This window comes from Euphorbia lathyris, chromosome 10, assembly GCF_963576675.1.
Source record: "Euphorbia lathyris chromosome 10, ddEupLath1.1, whole genome shotgun sequence".
Lineage (NCBI taxonomy): Eukaryota > Viridiplantae > Streptophyta > Magnoliopsida > Malpighiales > Euphorbiaceae > Euphorbia > Euphorbia lathyris.
Window position 1 is genome coordinate 74,947,720 of NC_088919.1, and position 14,973 is coordinate 74,962,692.

Here is a 14,973-nt window from a genome sequence, read left to right on the forward strand (position 1 = left end):
CCACATTTCAAACTCGAAATAGTAGCCCACCTTAAATGCATTCTCCGTCGTTCACCCCTTTGAGCCTAGACATTCCATTCGTTTCACCACGTTACAAGCCGCATTCCCTTCATAAATATCATTTTTGTCCCCCCTAAATTTACGGGTAATTAGAAACCAATATCCTTGAGATGGTGATTCACAATAAACACAAAATTCAGACCAACACTTCTACCGATATATAACGGTTATACCTCTCTATTTTCGTATATTTCATACTTTCTATATATATATAAATACAATTCATATTGATATTTATATATAAAGTCAAAAGTCAAAAAAGAAATAAAAAATAAAAAGAAATAAAAAATCTATATAAATATAAATAAAAATATATAGTATCATATAAATAAAAGAGGAATTTCCGTTACAAAAATTCTGAATTTCCGAAAGACAATCTTTTTTTTTGTGAATCTATCAAATAATTGCCCGTGAATTTACCTACCCACAAAATCTCCCCTTCTTCATACCTTTACCTTCAACCAACGTTACAACCCGTTAAAGACCTTTTGATCGTGTTTATAGTCAGTCGTGTTTGGTAAAGATTTGGATGACCATGCAATTTCTAATAGTTAGTGTTTTTATCGGATTTGAGCGAAAATTTAATGCCCTAAACACTTGAGCGTAAGAGTGACTTCCATGCGAGGTGTTTAAATTGGTTCAATTTTATTCAACATAATGAAAAATGTCGGTTTGGAAAATAAGAGTGTAAAAACAATTCATTTTATCCAAAGAAATAGTCCGAGATTTGAATATAGATTTTTTGCTCATTTTCGATTAAAATAATTCCTGACTTTACGTTGACTTATTCGACGATAAATTTTGTTTTCAGCTTTTCTTTGCTTGAGGACAAGCAAAGCTTAAGTTTGGGGGTGTTGTTATCGTCGTAATTTAGAGAATTTTTAGTATTTAATTACTAGTTATTTTGTACCATTTTAATAAATTTTAATAATGGTTTTTGTATATTTTCTTCATTTTATGTATCTAAGCCACTTTGTGTGTTTTTTATGCACTTTCGCAAGGTTTTCGGCACAAATAACCAAGTCGGGGCTTAAGGCGACAACTCGGGAGTAAAAGGGACCAGAAACAAAGAGTTTTAGTGACAGCAGCGTACACTTCGTCGTGGATGTGTGCTGTAAAATAAAAGTACAATTGTTCACACTAGGACAGATTTGACACATTTTCGTATTTTTAACGTATCTCCCTCATACGGACTCGGATTGAGGCGATTCAAAATGCGTTGGAAAGCTAAGAGAAAGATGAACAAGTGACTTATAATAGTTTCTCCAAATTCGAAGTGTATCAAGCCCAGAAAATTATCCAAGTTGATGAATATGTTGAAGCCTATGATTCCTTTCCCACACACTACAAAAAAAAGGACTTTCGGGGACGACAAAAATCGTCCCCAAAACCATAAAAATTCGTCCCCTATATTTTAAGGGACAAGTTTTTCGTCCTCATTTTTCGTCCTTGTTTCCTCCGTCCTTGATTCTATAGGGGACGAAAAAAATGATGTCGTCCCCATTTAAATGGACGACTGTCGTCCCCATTCTTAGGGACGACTGTCGTCCCCATTGAGAGGGACGATTGTCGTCCCCATTCATAGGGACGACATGTTATCCCTATTCTTAGAGACGACTTCATCTGTTGTCCCTATTATTAGGGACGACATCTCATCCCCGTTTATAAGGACGACTGTCGTCCACGTTTTATGTTTTTAAGGACGACTGTCGTCCACGTTCTTAAGGACGACTGTCGTCCCCACATAATAGTATCATATTTTTGTCCCTCAATAAGGGACGACACTTGCCCCAAAAAATATATCTGAAACCTAATCATTAATTAAAACCATTAAATTACTAATTTTCAACTAGTAATCAACTAGTTGATTCTTCAACAGCAAACCATAACCTCATATGTAGACATAAACCAAACAAAAAATCAACACAAAATTATCTATTATGTAACAATAATATTTACACAAAATGATTAGAAAAATGGAACAGAAAAGTTTGATTAAATTACTTGTAGTAGTCTTAATTTGGTAAGCCTCAATTAGCGATTGTCTGCAGTATGATTATGTGTCGTAAACTGCTGATATGCCAAGTTGATCCAGGTACTTGTCCAACATCACTAAACTTCAATCAGGAACAGAAACCTGAAGATTTTTTCAAAAGAAAGAACTAAGTGCAAAGGAAAAAAAGAAATAAGCATTTTCTTCAAAACTAATGACAAAAAAGTTGAAATGACTATACATTAGTAACAAGTATGAAGACATAGAAGAAACGAATACCAATAATATTAAGATGACGAAACCAAAGAAGAAGAATGCTTATAAAATATAAATGTGGCTGATTCAACTTATTACCCCGATTTCTATGCCAATGAAAATGGAAGCTAATAGAATAAATGAATTTGAGGCAACCCACCTTATCAACAAAAATGATTAAGGAATAAACAATCGTACGATAGAATTAATCTATATACTACAAGCAATTGCCTTGTTTGATTCATTTTCCATGGGAACAAATCAGTCTTTTTATACTTTCACATTTCCAATCTGTTACCTGACAAAATTTTCATGCAAGGCTACAACTGATGCAGCAAAAACTGTTCTAACCACACTTGAACCTCTTAGACTGATTCCTGCAAGGTGAAAAATGAAATGTCAAGAGACCACAAAATAGTCAATTCATGCTCAAACATCAACAAAAATAAATTTCTTAGGCATATTAGATTTATGAAATTACTTCTCTAAGGATGATAATAACCAACTATATATAACATTATGAGGCAATAGCAAAGGAACCCCAGACATTTATGTACACTTCCTGACACAGATACCATGAGTTTAGATTCTCTGGACCAAGATTTCAAATTCATGCATTGTCAAGATAAATAAACTAATATGGTAGTCCGGGCTCCAAAAGAGACCTAAATGTTTTTAGAAATTACCATGACAAAATGTTCTCTTTCCAAGAAAAAAAAAGAACAGAGAAATTGAAAACCTTGGGAAACTTACAACAAAAGCAAAATAGCTATCCTCATTATCTCTTAAAAGCTAAACTATTTGCCATTAATCAAAAGCAACTTAATAAAAAATGCCATTAAAAGTTGAACTCATCAAATTTCTTCATATTCTTGCTTTGTGAACTGAAACCATTACTATTACTAAAACAAACCATTACTATCCTCAGGGTGTTGAAGGCCCCCAGGCCCCATGTTAAACCTGATTTGAGAGAATTGCATGACCATTTTTCAAATTCTAAAGCAAAAAGGAGTAAGAAGTCAGTGAAAAATCAATTTAGCAAAACGAGAGCAGAAGTCTTCTTGGATTTATGGTAGAAGGAAAAGTACTTCAATTGAACCATTCTACTTAAACATCCAATACACTAAGAAAATGAATTTGCTTGCTGCCCCTATTTTGTACAACAACCAAATTGAGAAAGTTTAAAATGAACAGAACAATAATGTTCAATACAGAACCCAAAAGGAAAGCTTTATAGTCTACTTACTCTGAGGAAAAGACAAAACTGAACTGAGATTAAGAGAATGAGAGCATAAAATCAAAAAAAGTATATTAGTCCAATATATGAAGGAAGAAACTAAGCTTGTAAAAGAGTGTCTCCAATTTCTTTAAATCATTAAGAGGAATCTCAGACCCACTATTTCCAAAGAGCCCCACAGGCTTCTAAAGAGTACCACCAGAGACCACTTCATATATAAGGAATTGCAAATATTAAAAGGAAGAACATTGGCAAGGAGGCAGATTGTGTCTTCAATAGCTAATTAAGAAACGTGAACACGATTTTAGACACACTATACACAAAGAGTATTAGAAAATGTGTTATTACTACCTTAAGAAAAAAATTATTATGCATTTTCTTGCATCCAAGCATGTAGCATCCACACATTGCTCCAATGTATAATACAAGATGCCACATATTCCTATTATTCTTCAAAATTCAACACAATTATAGGACACCTTTTCTTGCATTGAGTCTGGCAAGCCCAAAATTAGCTACCTAAAAAAGGAACTGATTCTCAATTTAAAATGCAAGAAATATGTAAGCTGTCTGCATGCGTGCATTGTTCTAACTCAACTCTGCAATTCAGCACTCAAATGGATGATACAAATAAACAGGATGATGGACATAGCAATTTTGGAGCTACAGATATAAAGAATAGAATGGTAACCTTGTTGTTTTCCTTTTTTAGCTCTTGCCCCGTGTTTCAAAATCTACACCAAAATCTTGACAAATCACCTATAATTGGAATTTGATCAATGTTTCAAATTAGGTGCCATATATTAACAAACAAATGAACTTCTAAATCTGAGTACATAGTATAGAAGGGCCAAAAATTAGCAGATAATGCATCTTCAGTGACAGCCCGGCCATCCAACATAGTCAAACTACCAATACCAGCCAACACAATGTTCTTGCAAAACTACACACATAAAAATGTGAAAAGTTTTAACATATATAAAGTAGCAAGAATAAAACAAACTCCAATAAAATCATGTTAATACGAAAAATAGACCAAATTGCATAAGAGGTACACTGGAAATTTGAAAAAGTTAAGAAATCCAATAAAATCATTGAAACATGTTAGCCGTAATTTTTTTTATGTCTCGCAAATTTTTTAAATTGACTTGCAATTGGTTTTGCACTATGTTGCACGGTTACAGACTCAAAAATTACCACGGAAAACATTATTTCTAAAACATAACCCTCTTACAATAGCCTTCAAATGTTAACCCTCATAAAATAGCCTTCAAATGAAAATAGACACGGACATGACATGCGAAAATGCAATTAAAGAGTGTCCATGTAATATAGGTTTTGCAAGCCAATAGAGATATTGTTGAGTGCTTTATATATATATATATATATATAAACATAAAAATGATTTGAATATCTTTTTCTAAAACAAAAAATAATAGATTTTGACCAAGATAAAACAAAAGTTTCTTTATATTCTAAATTGTTACAAGTGGTAAGGAACTAAGTGATGACAAAGGTAATCTTCAACCCATTTTTTATTCTTACAAAAACTAGAAAAGCTCCCATAATTTCCATTTTTTAATTTCCCATCCCTGAAAATAACCACTGTCCAAACAAGACTTTTCATTTTCAAATTGGAAAGATTATTATCCAACAAGGTAGCTTGCAAAAATAAGTTGCAACAGGGGCAGAGAGGTATTTTGTGCTAATTCATGGGGCCTTTTATTGAGCTTGGTGCTGATACAAGGCTTCACCTCTTCTAAAATCGGAGAGCCATAATGTTTGAACTCTAGATTTGGCTGGCTGCTCCATTATCTCTCATTGTAGTATCCAGAACATAAGGGCTATTTTTGAAGTTTTATATGAAACATTCACCAAATTACAACATTGTTCTCGCCAGCATTTAGGTGGGGGGAGGCAGCCCTATACCACACTACTCAGGGGAGGCACCAAGGCTGGGGACGTCAGGCCCCCGAGCTTCAGGATGCCTCCGCCACTTACTGAAAGTACTCTAAAACTAATTTATACATGGTTTGCTCTAAAAGATATGTACCTCATGTGCGTTTAGACCAACTACAATAATGTAGAAACTAAAGATAATGTGTAATTCTCAAGTCATGCATATCAAGCAATTTCACCCTGTCTCACCAAAAGCAAATTAACAAAAAAATAACAATAGTGCCAGTTCAGATCCCTCTGCTACTGTAGTAGGACAACTAGATAAGAGCTTTCAGACAAGATTGAAAATATAGGATAACCAGCAATTCAAATCCCTACAAAGTAGAGTTGAGTCCATCACAAACTTCTCAATGACAAAGTAAAGATGCGTAAGAATTTCCTGATAATAACTATTAACTAATTAGTTTTTCAAAGTGGTCCAAGTAACCTAGATTAATTTAATAAACCAAAGAAAACCTTCAAATCTGTAAGTTCCTGTTACTTTGGGATAACTAAAGTACCAAACACAGGAATAACAATAAAGAACAGAGAATATGAGCCTTGATTCTTATTAAACCTACTACTACTACATGTTTACAATAGATGATTTAATTGCCGAATTTAGGGCTAACCTAAAGGAAGAAGAAGACTTATCTTATTGCCTTTCTCTAGTGTTTTTCTGTTGAAGGAACGCAACTATGACCCTCCATCCCTCTGTCTTCTGTTCGGCTGTTTGCTTCGATCCAATTGACAAACCCTCACTCTTAGTTGTGTTTCAATTCGCCAAATTGAATTCTCTATCCGATGCTTGAATTTCGATTCAGAAGATAAAGGAATTCGAGCTTGGGGGGTGGTGCACATCATTAGGGGGCGGAGCTTGGGGGCGGCAGCCATGGCGCCGATGGCTTGGATTCCTCCGCCTCTTGTACGGATAAACGACTACAACATTTGGGAGATAAAAAAGAAAGAAGCAAATACCCATATGCCAAATTTGTCCCCTCTAATTAATTAATTTTAAATCTAAAAATGTATTTAATGTTTATTAATTGAATTCGTCCCCTAATATAAATTAAAAAATAATTGGAGACAATAAATATGGTTGTCTCCTATATTAATTTTAAAACTATAATTAAGGACAAAAATTATAAATTGTCCCTAACCATTCATACCTGAAACTCATATTTTTTGTAGTGACATTTACACATTTCAACTCCTAAATTGTCAAAGTCTTCCACAATTCTCTCTTAAATGCAAAATTCAGAAGATTAGGGAGTGGGAGGCCATAAGGAGACTTGGTCTTTGGAATTTTGTGTATCATTTTACTATAAAAGGAGGCCTTGGGTGCCATTTGAAAACACACCAAGCTTAGACTTAATTCTTCCCTCTATAATGTTATTTTGTTGATTCTTATCCTTAAGAATCAGTTGTTTGTGTTGTTCTTATTGTTGTTAGAGTGTTTTTTGTGCAAAAGTTCATCTAATAAAAGTAAGTTTCAAGTTACCGAAGAAGTTCGTTCGGTAATCGTCACTACGGTTTCTTCTAAACTTTAATCTCTTTTATTAATATGAACTCTATTATCTATCTTTCTAAAATGTGTTTTAATCTAATGATGGGCTAAACCCCTCTTAACTAAGACTAAAAGTGGATCTTAACCTTAATTATGTGGTAATTACGTTTAACCTATTTAAGTTATCTTTATCCTTTTGGAGAACTAACTTATTATTCTTAATGCTTGTAGGAGATGGGCCAACTCTCTACTTGGATATAATTAATCATTTATATTGACCGTGATTTAATTGATTAATCGAAATTCATAAGTTGGACCTAATGACCATTTAGTGTGGCTTATTGGTTTTCCAAGGTTTTTCATGAATCTTATTACAAATCTTTAATTTATTACTTGAGCCGGACCAAGGGAAAGTAATAAATCGAAGATTTGGAAATAAGAAAACTTAATGCTTCTTTGGATTAATTACTTGAGTCGGACCAAGGAAAAGTAATTAATCAAAAGTTTAGAACTAATTACTCGAGCGGTTTTTCTTGAATCTTAAGTAATCACTTTAGCCGGACCAAGGTAAATTAGGTTAAAAAGGTTTAGATTTAATCTTGCTACAAATCTTAGATTTATTACTTGAGCCGGACCAAGGGAAAGTAATAAATCGAAGGTTTGGAAATAAGAAAACTTAATGCTTCTCTTAATTAATTACTTGAGCCGGACCAAGGGAAAGTAATTAGTCGAGAGTTTAGAACCAATCTCGAGAACTATTAGTTAATAAGAAAAATCGCCATCTTAAAAAGAATAAAACAACTTAAAAGGGGTTAAATATTATTACCAAGCAAAGAGGTTAAGTGAAGCTAGAAGCCTTAGTTTCTTTTATTATAAGTAATCTCTCACTTAATTTGTGTAATTTTTATTTCATTTCTTGCTTAAGTTTTAGCTTGGTTGTCCAACAAACTCTACATTTCGGTTGTTTAAATAATAGATAGTAAGCAAACAGATTAGTACTTATAATCACCATCCTCGTGGGAACGATACTCTACTTTCACTTTATTACTTGATACACGACTAAGGTACACTTGCCTTCACATGCACGTATACGTAAAACGTGCATCAGAAGTCGTGGGACCGGTCGTGGAGTCGTGGGGGCGGAATTGGTCTTTTTGACCAATTCCCGTAGGTCTGCTCGCCGAGCAGGCACTGCTCGTCGCGAGCAGGCATGTCCTGCTCGCCCGAGCAGGCCTCTGAGGGCCTGCTCGGCGAGCTGGCCTAAATAGGCCAGTTCGTCAAGCAGTCTTGCCCGGCACGCCTCTGCGCGGTCGCCGAATGTCAAAAAGTGTGTTTTTCGCCCGAACTTATCCCTGCGCATGCACAAAAACTCCAGATAGCATTAGTCCAAAGGCTAAATTGACCCGCCAATCGCTTATTTGAGCAAACGCTTCGTTTGGTGCGACTTTTGACGGACCAATTAGCTTCAAAAGATAACGGAATTATAATATGCATGCCATTTTGGCCGTATTTACCTAAATTGATCATAAAACGAGCCTAAACAACGAAAAGTAAATAAAACTTTTCCAATTTCTAACTAACTCACACAAAAGCATTTAAATGTGAGAATTGCTCGCTTATTAACTAAATAACGCTAAAAACCGTCCTAAAACCGTACCCAAAGATAGGGGGTTTTTGACCCCTATCAAACCTCCTCGCACTTAAAACTTTACTTGTCCCCAAGTAAACTAAAAAAACTAAACCCGCAATCACAAGCAAGCTAGAAAACCTCCCGGTTTGACTATGTGCTTGACACAATTTCGAGCATCTGTAATTACATGCATTCGGAAATACAGAGTAGAGACACGATATCCAAAAGCTGCATTTCAATTATCATAGGTCATATGTTTTAAGGAAAAGGACACATGTTCAATTAAACGAGCTTGAGGGGATCGCTAAGTAAAACACCTCACCATCGGTAGTTCACTCATTTCACACAATTTTGGTGGCTAAAGTGTTTACTCTCGGCTTATGTTCTTGCTTAGGATTACGTTGATTTTGCACGTTCATCCGAGTTCCTCTACTATGCTATATGACTCCGATGATATCAAAAACAGCCTCGAATTGGGGTTGTAATGTGGTTAGAGGGTTAAAGGTACAACAAGGGTTAATAGTTCTAGCGCTAGAAAAACAAAGCTAAAATGGCTTTAGCAAATATGAAGTGACTGAGCTTTTTATTCATTATTATTTCTTTTTTTTTCTTGAGACGTTTTGATTTTAAGAATTGAGGAATGAAGTTCTCCCCTTCTTTTGTTCGTCTGTTTTCTTTTCTTTTTCTGTTTTTCCCCTTTTTTTTATAGCATTGCTCAATCACTTCTTAGCCTTTTGGCTTGCTACTATGATGCCATAAACAAGGATAAAGCGCTAGAAGAAAACAAAGGCTCAGTTCGAGCTTTGCAAAAACTGGGTTAAGTAACAAACCAAGTGATGGTTTGCAAAAATTGGGTTAGGACGAAAGAAAAATCTACAAACTACAAAAATATAGGCTCAAAGGGGCTTCCTAGAGTGGATGAAAAAGAGAAAATAAGGTAAAGAAAAGGGTTAATTCTAATGAGGCTGATTTCATCGTCTACCATCTCAAATCATTGCATGTAGGTTCAACACAGTATTAGGTGCAAAATCTGTAATCTTTCCACAAGTCAAAGCATTCACACAAAAATATCAAGAAAAAGAGCTTTTTGATGTTCGCTCTTGGGCTCAAATTCAACTCACAATTCTTTGGATTTCAATTTTGTGTTTACTAGTTCTCCCCAAACTCAAGTTTAACATCACATCCCTTCAATTCTTAAGTTATCTACCTAAGTAATGATTTTAGCATTTCTTCAAAAGTAGGGTCTAAATGCAAACTTTAGCTCATGCTTTTACAGATACAAGGATTGTGTCCTACACCTAAACTAGTTGTCATGCAATCTTAGATTCGGTTCTCAGCCCTCAAGGACAAATAACGAAGTTTAGATTCGAAGGAGGTTCACGGTTTTAGGTCCTAAACATGCAAAACATAAATAAAACCCAAAAAACGCAAAACTAAACTAGACATGACGCAACAAAAATTTAAAAATTATACAATTTTTGTAAGTTTGTCTACCCCTCCTCCTCACACTAAAAATATGCAATAAGTTCCAACATTGCATCACAAATCATAAAGAACAAGTGTAAAAAGTTAGGGTGGAGAAGACAACTTACTGATCGGCCGGGGGATACGTGATTGTCTGCAGGCGCAGAACTTGCATGTCCCAATTATCTTTGCCAAGATAAATCTTAAGACGGTGCCCGTTTACTTTCTGGGTGATCCCATCCTTCCCCTCGATTTCAACCATTCCAGAGGGGTGCGTGTTGATGACTGAGAATGGCCCATACCATCTACTTTTGAGCTTGCCAGGGAAGAATCTCAATCGGGAGTTGTATAAAAGTACTTGATCGCCTATTTGAAAGGTTTTCTTTTGTACTTTCCTATCATGCACCCTTTTGGTCCGCTCTTTGTATAGCTTGGCGTTCTCGTAGGAATTGTACCGGAGCTCATCCAGTTTGTGCAGCTGAGTTAACCGTAGTTCACCTGAAAGCTTAGGGTCAAAATTTAGATATTTCAATGCCCAGTATGCCTTATGTTCTAATTCAACAGGTAGGTGACAAGATTTACCGAAAACCAAACGATAGGGGGACATTCCTATGGGAGTCTTAAAAGCTGTCCGGTATGCCCAAAGGGCATCATCCAGCTTAAGGCTCCAGTCTTTCCTAGCATTCCCTACTATTTTCTCAAGAATACGTTTCAGCTCTCTATTCGACACTTCTACCTGACCACTCGTTTGAGGGTGGTAGGGTGTTGCAACCCTATGAGCTACGCCATACTATTGGCGCAACGTGTCAAATTGTCTATTGCAGAAATGGGACCCCCCCATCACTGATGATGGTCCGGGGGGTGCCGAATGTTGTGTTATTTTACACTTTATTTTTACTTTTGTGTTATTTTGCATTTTATTTTTACTACTTTTATGTTTCCCTTTATTTTTACTATCTTTGTTTAGCTTTTGAATAAATGTTTTTGTTAAATAAATTTGAATAAAAGCCCCATTCTAAAGTTTTGCTTTGATCAAATAAGAAAATCAAACAAAATTTTGTCTAGAATAAATGTTAAATTTTGATAGGATGAAATTTTATTTGAAAATCTTAAATTTTGTAAACAAATTTTGGGCTATTTTGAATACGTAATTTTTTGATTTCACTCAGTATTTAACAAATCGACATTTACATTTTGAGGAATAAAATTGAGTTAATTGGCACACATTACCTTTCCAAAGTGAGTTTTTGAGCCTAATTTAAAAAGCATTCACTAATGCTTCATTTTTTCTCACGAGTGTTCCATAATTACACGAAACTTGAAAATTTGCATCAAATACCGGTCAAAACCTCACGCGTCTAGCTCAAAACACGACATGATTAAGGCCTTCCTTGTTTTACCCCCACATTTCAAACTCGAAATAGTAGCCCACCTTAAATGCATTCTCCGTCGTTCACCCCTTTAAGCCTAGACATTCCATTCGTTTCACCACGTTACAAGCCGCATTCCCTTCATAAATATCATTTTTGTCCCCCCTTAATTTACGGGTAATTAGTAACCAATATCCTTGAGATGGTGATTCACAATAAACACAAAATTCAGACCAACACTTCTACCGATATATAACGGTTATACCTCTCTATTTTCGTATATTTCATAGTTTCTATATATATATATATATATATATATATATATATACAATTCATATTGATATTTATATATAAAGTCAAAAGTAAAAAAAGAAATAAAAAATAAAAAGAAATAAAAAATCTATATAAATATAAATAAAAATATATAGTATCATATAAATAAAAGAGGAATTTCCGTTACAAAAATTCTGAATTTCCGAAAGACAATCTTTTTTTTTGTGAATCTATCAAATAATTGCCCGTGAATTTACTTACCCACAAAATCTCCCCTTCTTCATACCTTTACCTTCAACAAACGTTACAACCCGTTAAAGACCTTTTGATCGTGTTTATAGTCAGTCGTGTTTGGTAAAGATTTGGATGACCATGTAATTTCTAATAGTTAGTGTTTTTATCGGATTTGAGCGGAAATTTAATGCCCTAAACACTTGAGCGTAAGAGTGACTTCCATGCGAGGTGTTTAAATTGGTTCAATTTTATTCAACATAATGAAAAATGTTGGTTTGGAAAATAAGAGTGTAAAAACAATTCATTTTATCCAAAGAAATAGTCCGAGATTTGAATATAGATTTTTTGCTCATTTTCGATTAAAATAATTCCTGACTTTACGTTGACTTATTCGACGATAAATTTTGTTTTCAGCTTTTCTTTGCTTGAGGACAAGCAAAGCTTAAGTTTGGGGGTGTTGTTATCGTCGTAATTTAGAGCATTTTTAGTATTTAATTACTAGTTATTTTGTACCATTTTAATAAATTTTAATAATGGTTTTTGTATATTTTCTTCATTTTATGTATCTAAGCCACTTTGTGTGTTTTTTAGGCACTTTCGCAAGGTTTTCGGCACAAATAACCAAGTCGGGGCTTAAGGCGACAACTCGGGAGTAAAAGGGACCAGAAACAAAGAGTTTTAGTGACAGCAGCGTACACTTCGTCGTGGATGTGTGCTGTAAAATAAAAGTACAATTGTTCACACTAGGACAGATTTGACACATTTTCGTATTTTTAACGTATCTCCCTCATACGGACTCGGATTGAGGCGATTCAAAATGCGTTGGAAAGCTAAGAGAAAGATGAACAAGTGACTTATAATAGTTTCTCCAAATTCGAAGTGTATCAAGCCCAGAAAATTATCCAAGTTGATGAACATGTTGAAGCCTATGATTCCTTTCCCACATTTACACATTTCAACTCCTAAATTGTCAAAGTCTTCCACCATTCTCTCTTAAATGCAAAATTCAGAAGATTAGGGAGTGGGAGGCCATAAGGAGACTTGGTCTTTGGAATTTTGTGTATCATTTTACTATAAAAGGAGGCCTTGGGTGCCATTTGAAAACACACCAAGCTTAGACTTAATTCTTCCCTCTATAATGTTATTTTGTTGATTCTTATCCTTAAGAATCAGTTGTTTGTGTTGTTCTTATTGTTGTTAGAGTGTTTTTTGTGCAAAAGTTCATCTAATAAAAGTAAGTTTCAAGTTACCGAAGAAGTTCGTTCGGTAATCGTCACTACGGTTTCTTCTAAACTTTAATCTCTTTTATTAATATGAACTCTATTATCTATCTTTCTAAAATGTGTTTTAATCTAATGATGGGCTAAACCCCTCTTAACTAAGACTAAAAGTGGATCTTAACCTTAATTATGTGGTAATTACGTTTAACCTATTTAAGTTATCTTTATCCTTTTGGAGAACTAACTTATTATTCTTAATGCTTGTAGGAGATGGGCCAACTCTCTACTTGGATATAATTAATCATTTATATTGACCGTGATTTAATTGATTAATCGAAATTCATAAGTTGGACCTAATGACCATTTAGTGTGGCTTATTGGTTTTCCAAGGTTTTTCATGAATCTTATTACAAATCTTTAATTTATTACTTGAGCCGGACCAAGGGAAAGTAATAAATCGAAGATTTGGAAATAAGAAAACTTAATGCTTCTTTGGATTAATTACTTGAGTCGGACCAAGGAAAAGTAATTAATCAAAAGTTTAGAACTAATTACTCGAGCGGTTTTTCTTGAATCTTAAGTAATCACTTTAGCCGGACCAAGGTAAATTAGGTTAAAAAGGTTTAGATTTAATCTTGCTACAAATCTTAGATTTATTACTTGAGCCGGACCAAGGGAAAGTAATAAATCGAAGGTTTGGAAATAAGAAAACTTAATGCTTCTCTTAATTAATTACTTGAGCCGGACCAAGGGAAAGTAATTAGTCGAGGGTTTAGAACCAATCTCGAGAACTATTAGTTAATAAGAAAAATCGCCATCTTAAAAAAAATAAAACAACTTAAAAGGGGTTAAATGTTATTACCAAGCAAAGAGGTTAAGTGAAGCTAGAAGCCTAAGTTTCTTTTATTATAAGTAATCTCTCACTTAATTTGTGTAATTTTTATTTCATTTCTTGCTTAAGTTTTAGCTTGGTTGTCCAACAAACTCTACATTTCGGTTGTTTAAATAATAGATAGTAAGCAAACAGATTAGTACTTATAATCACCATCCTCGTGGGAACGATACTCTACTTTCACTTTATTACTTGATACACGACTAAGGTACACTTGCCTTCACATGCACGTATACGTAAAACGTGCATCAGAAGTCGTGGGACCGGTCGTGGAGTCGTGGGGGCGGAATTGGTCTTTTTGACCAATTCCCGTAGGTCTGCTCGCCGAGCAGGCACTGCTCGTCGCGAGCAGGCATGTCCTGCTCGCCCGAGCAGGCCTCTGAGGGCCTGCTCGGCGAGCTGGCCTACGAAGGCCAGCTCGCCGCGAGCTGGCCTAAATAGGCCAGTTCGTCAAGCAGTCTTGCCCGGCACGCCTCTGCGCGGTCGCCGAATGTCAAAAAGTGTGTTTTTCGCCCGAACTTATCCCTGCGCATGCACAAAAACTCCAGATAGCATTAGTCCAAGGCTAAATTGACCCGCCAATCGCTTATTTGAGCAAACGCTTCGTTTGGTGCGACTTTTGACGGACCAATTAGCTTCAAAAGATAACGGAATTATAATATGCATGCCATTTTGGCCGTATTTACCTAAATTGATAATAAAACGAGCCTAAACAACGAAAAGTAAATAAAACTTTTCCAATTTCTAACTAACTCACACAAAAGCATTTAAATGCGAGAATTGCTCGCTTATTAACTAAATAACACTAAGAACCGTCCTAAAACCGTACCCAAAGATAGGGGGTTTTTGACCCCTATCAAACCTCCTCGCACTTAAAACTTTACTTGTCCCCAAGTAAAC

At 35.1% G+C, this 14,973-nt stretch overlaps 1 long non-coding RNA gene across 1 annotated transcript; it reads right to left on the bottom strand.

The window, feature by feature from the left end:
* Nucleotides 1-1,971: 1,971 nt before the first annotated feature.
* LOC136209431 (uncharacterized) lies at nt 1,972-6,414 on the bottom strand. Its single transcript, XR_010677533.1, has 3 exons — nt 4,237-6,414; nt 2,607-2,685; nt 1,972-2,197 (listed from the first exon to the last, which is right to left on the bottom strand). It is a non-coding gene; the product is annotated as an uncharacterized lncRNA (long non-coding RNA).
* Nucleotides 6,415-14,973: the final 8,559 nt, after the last annotated feature.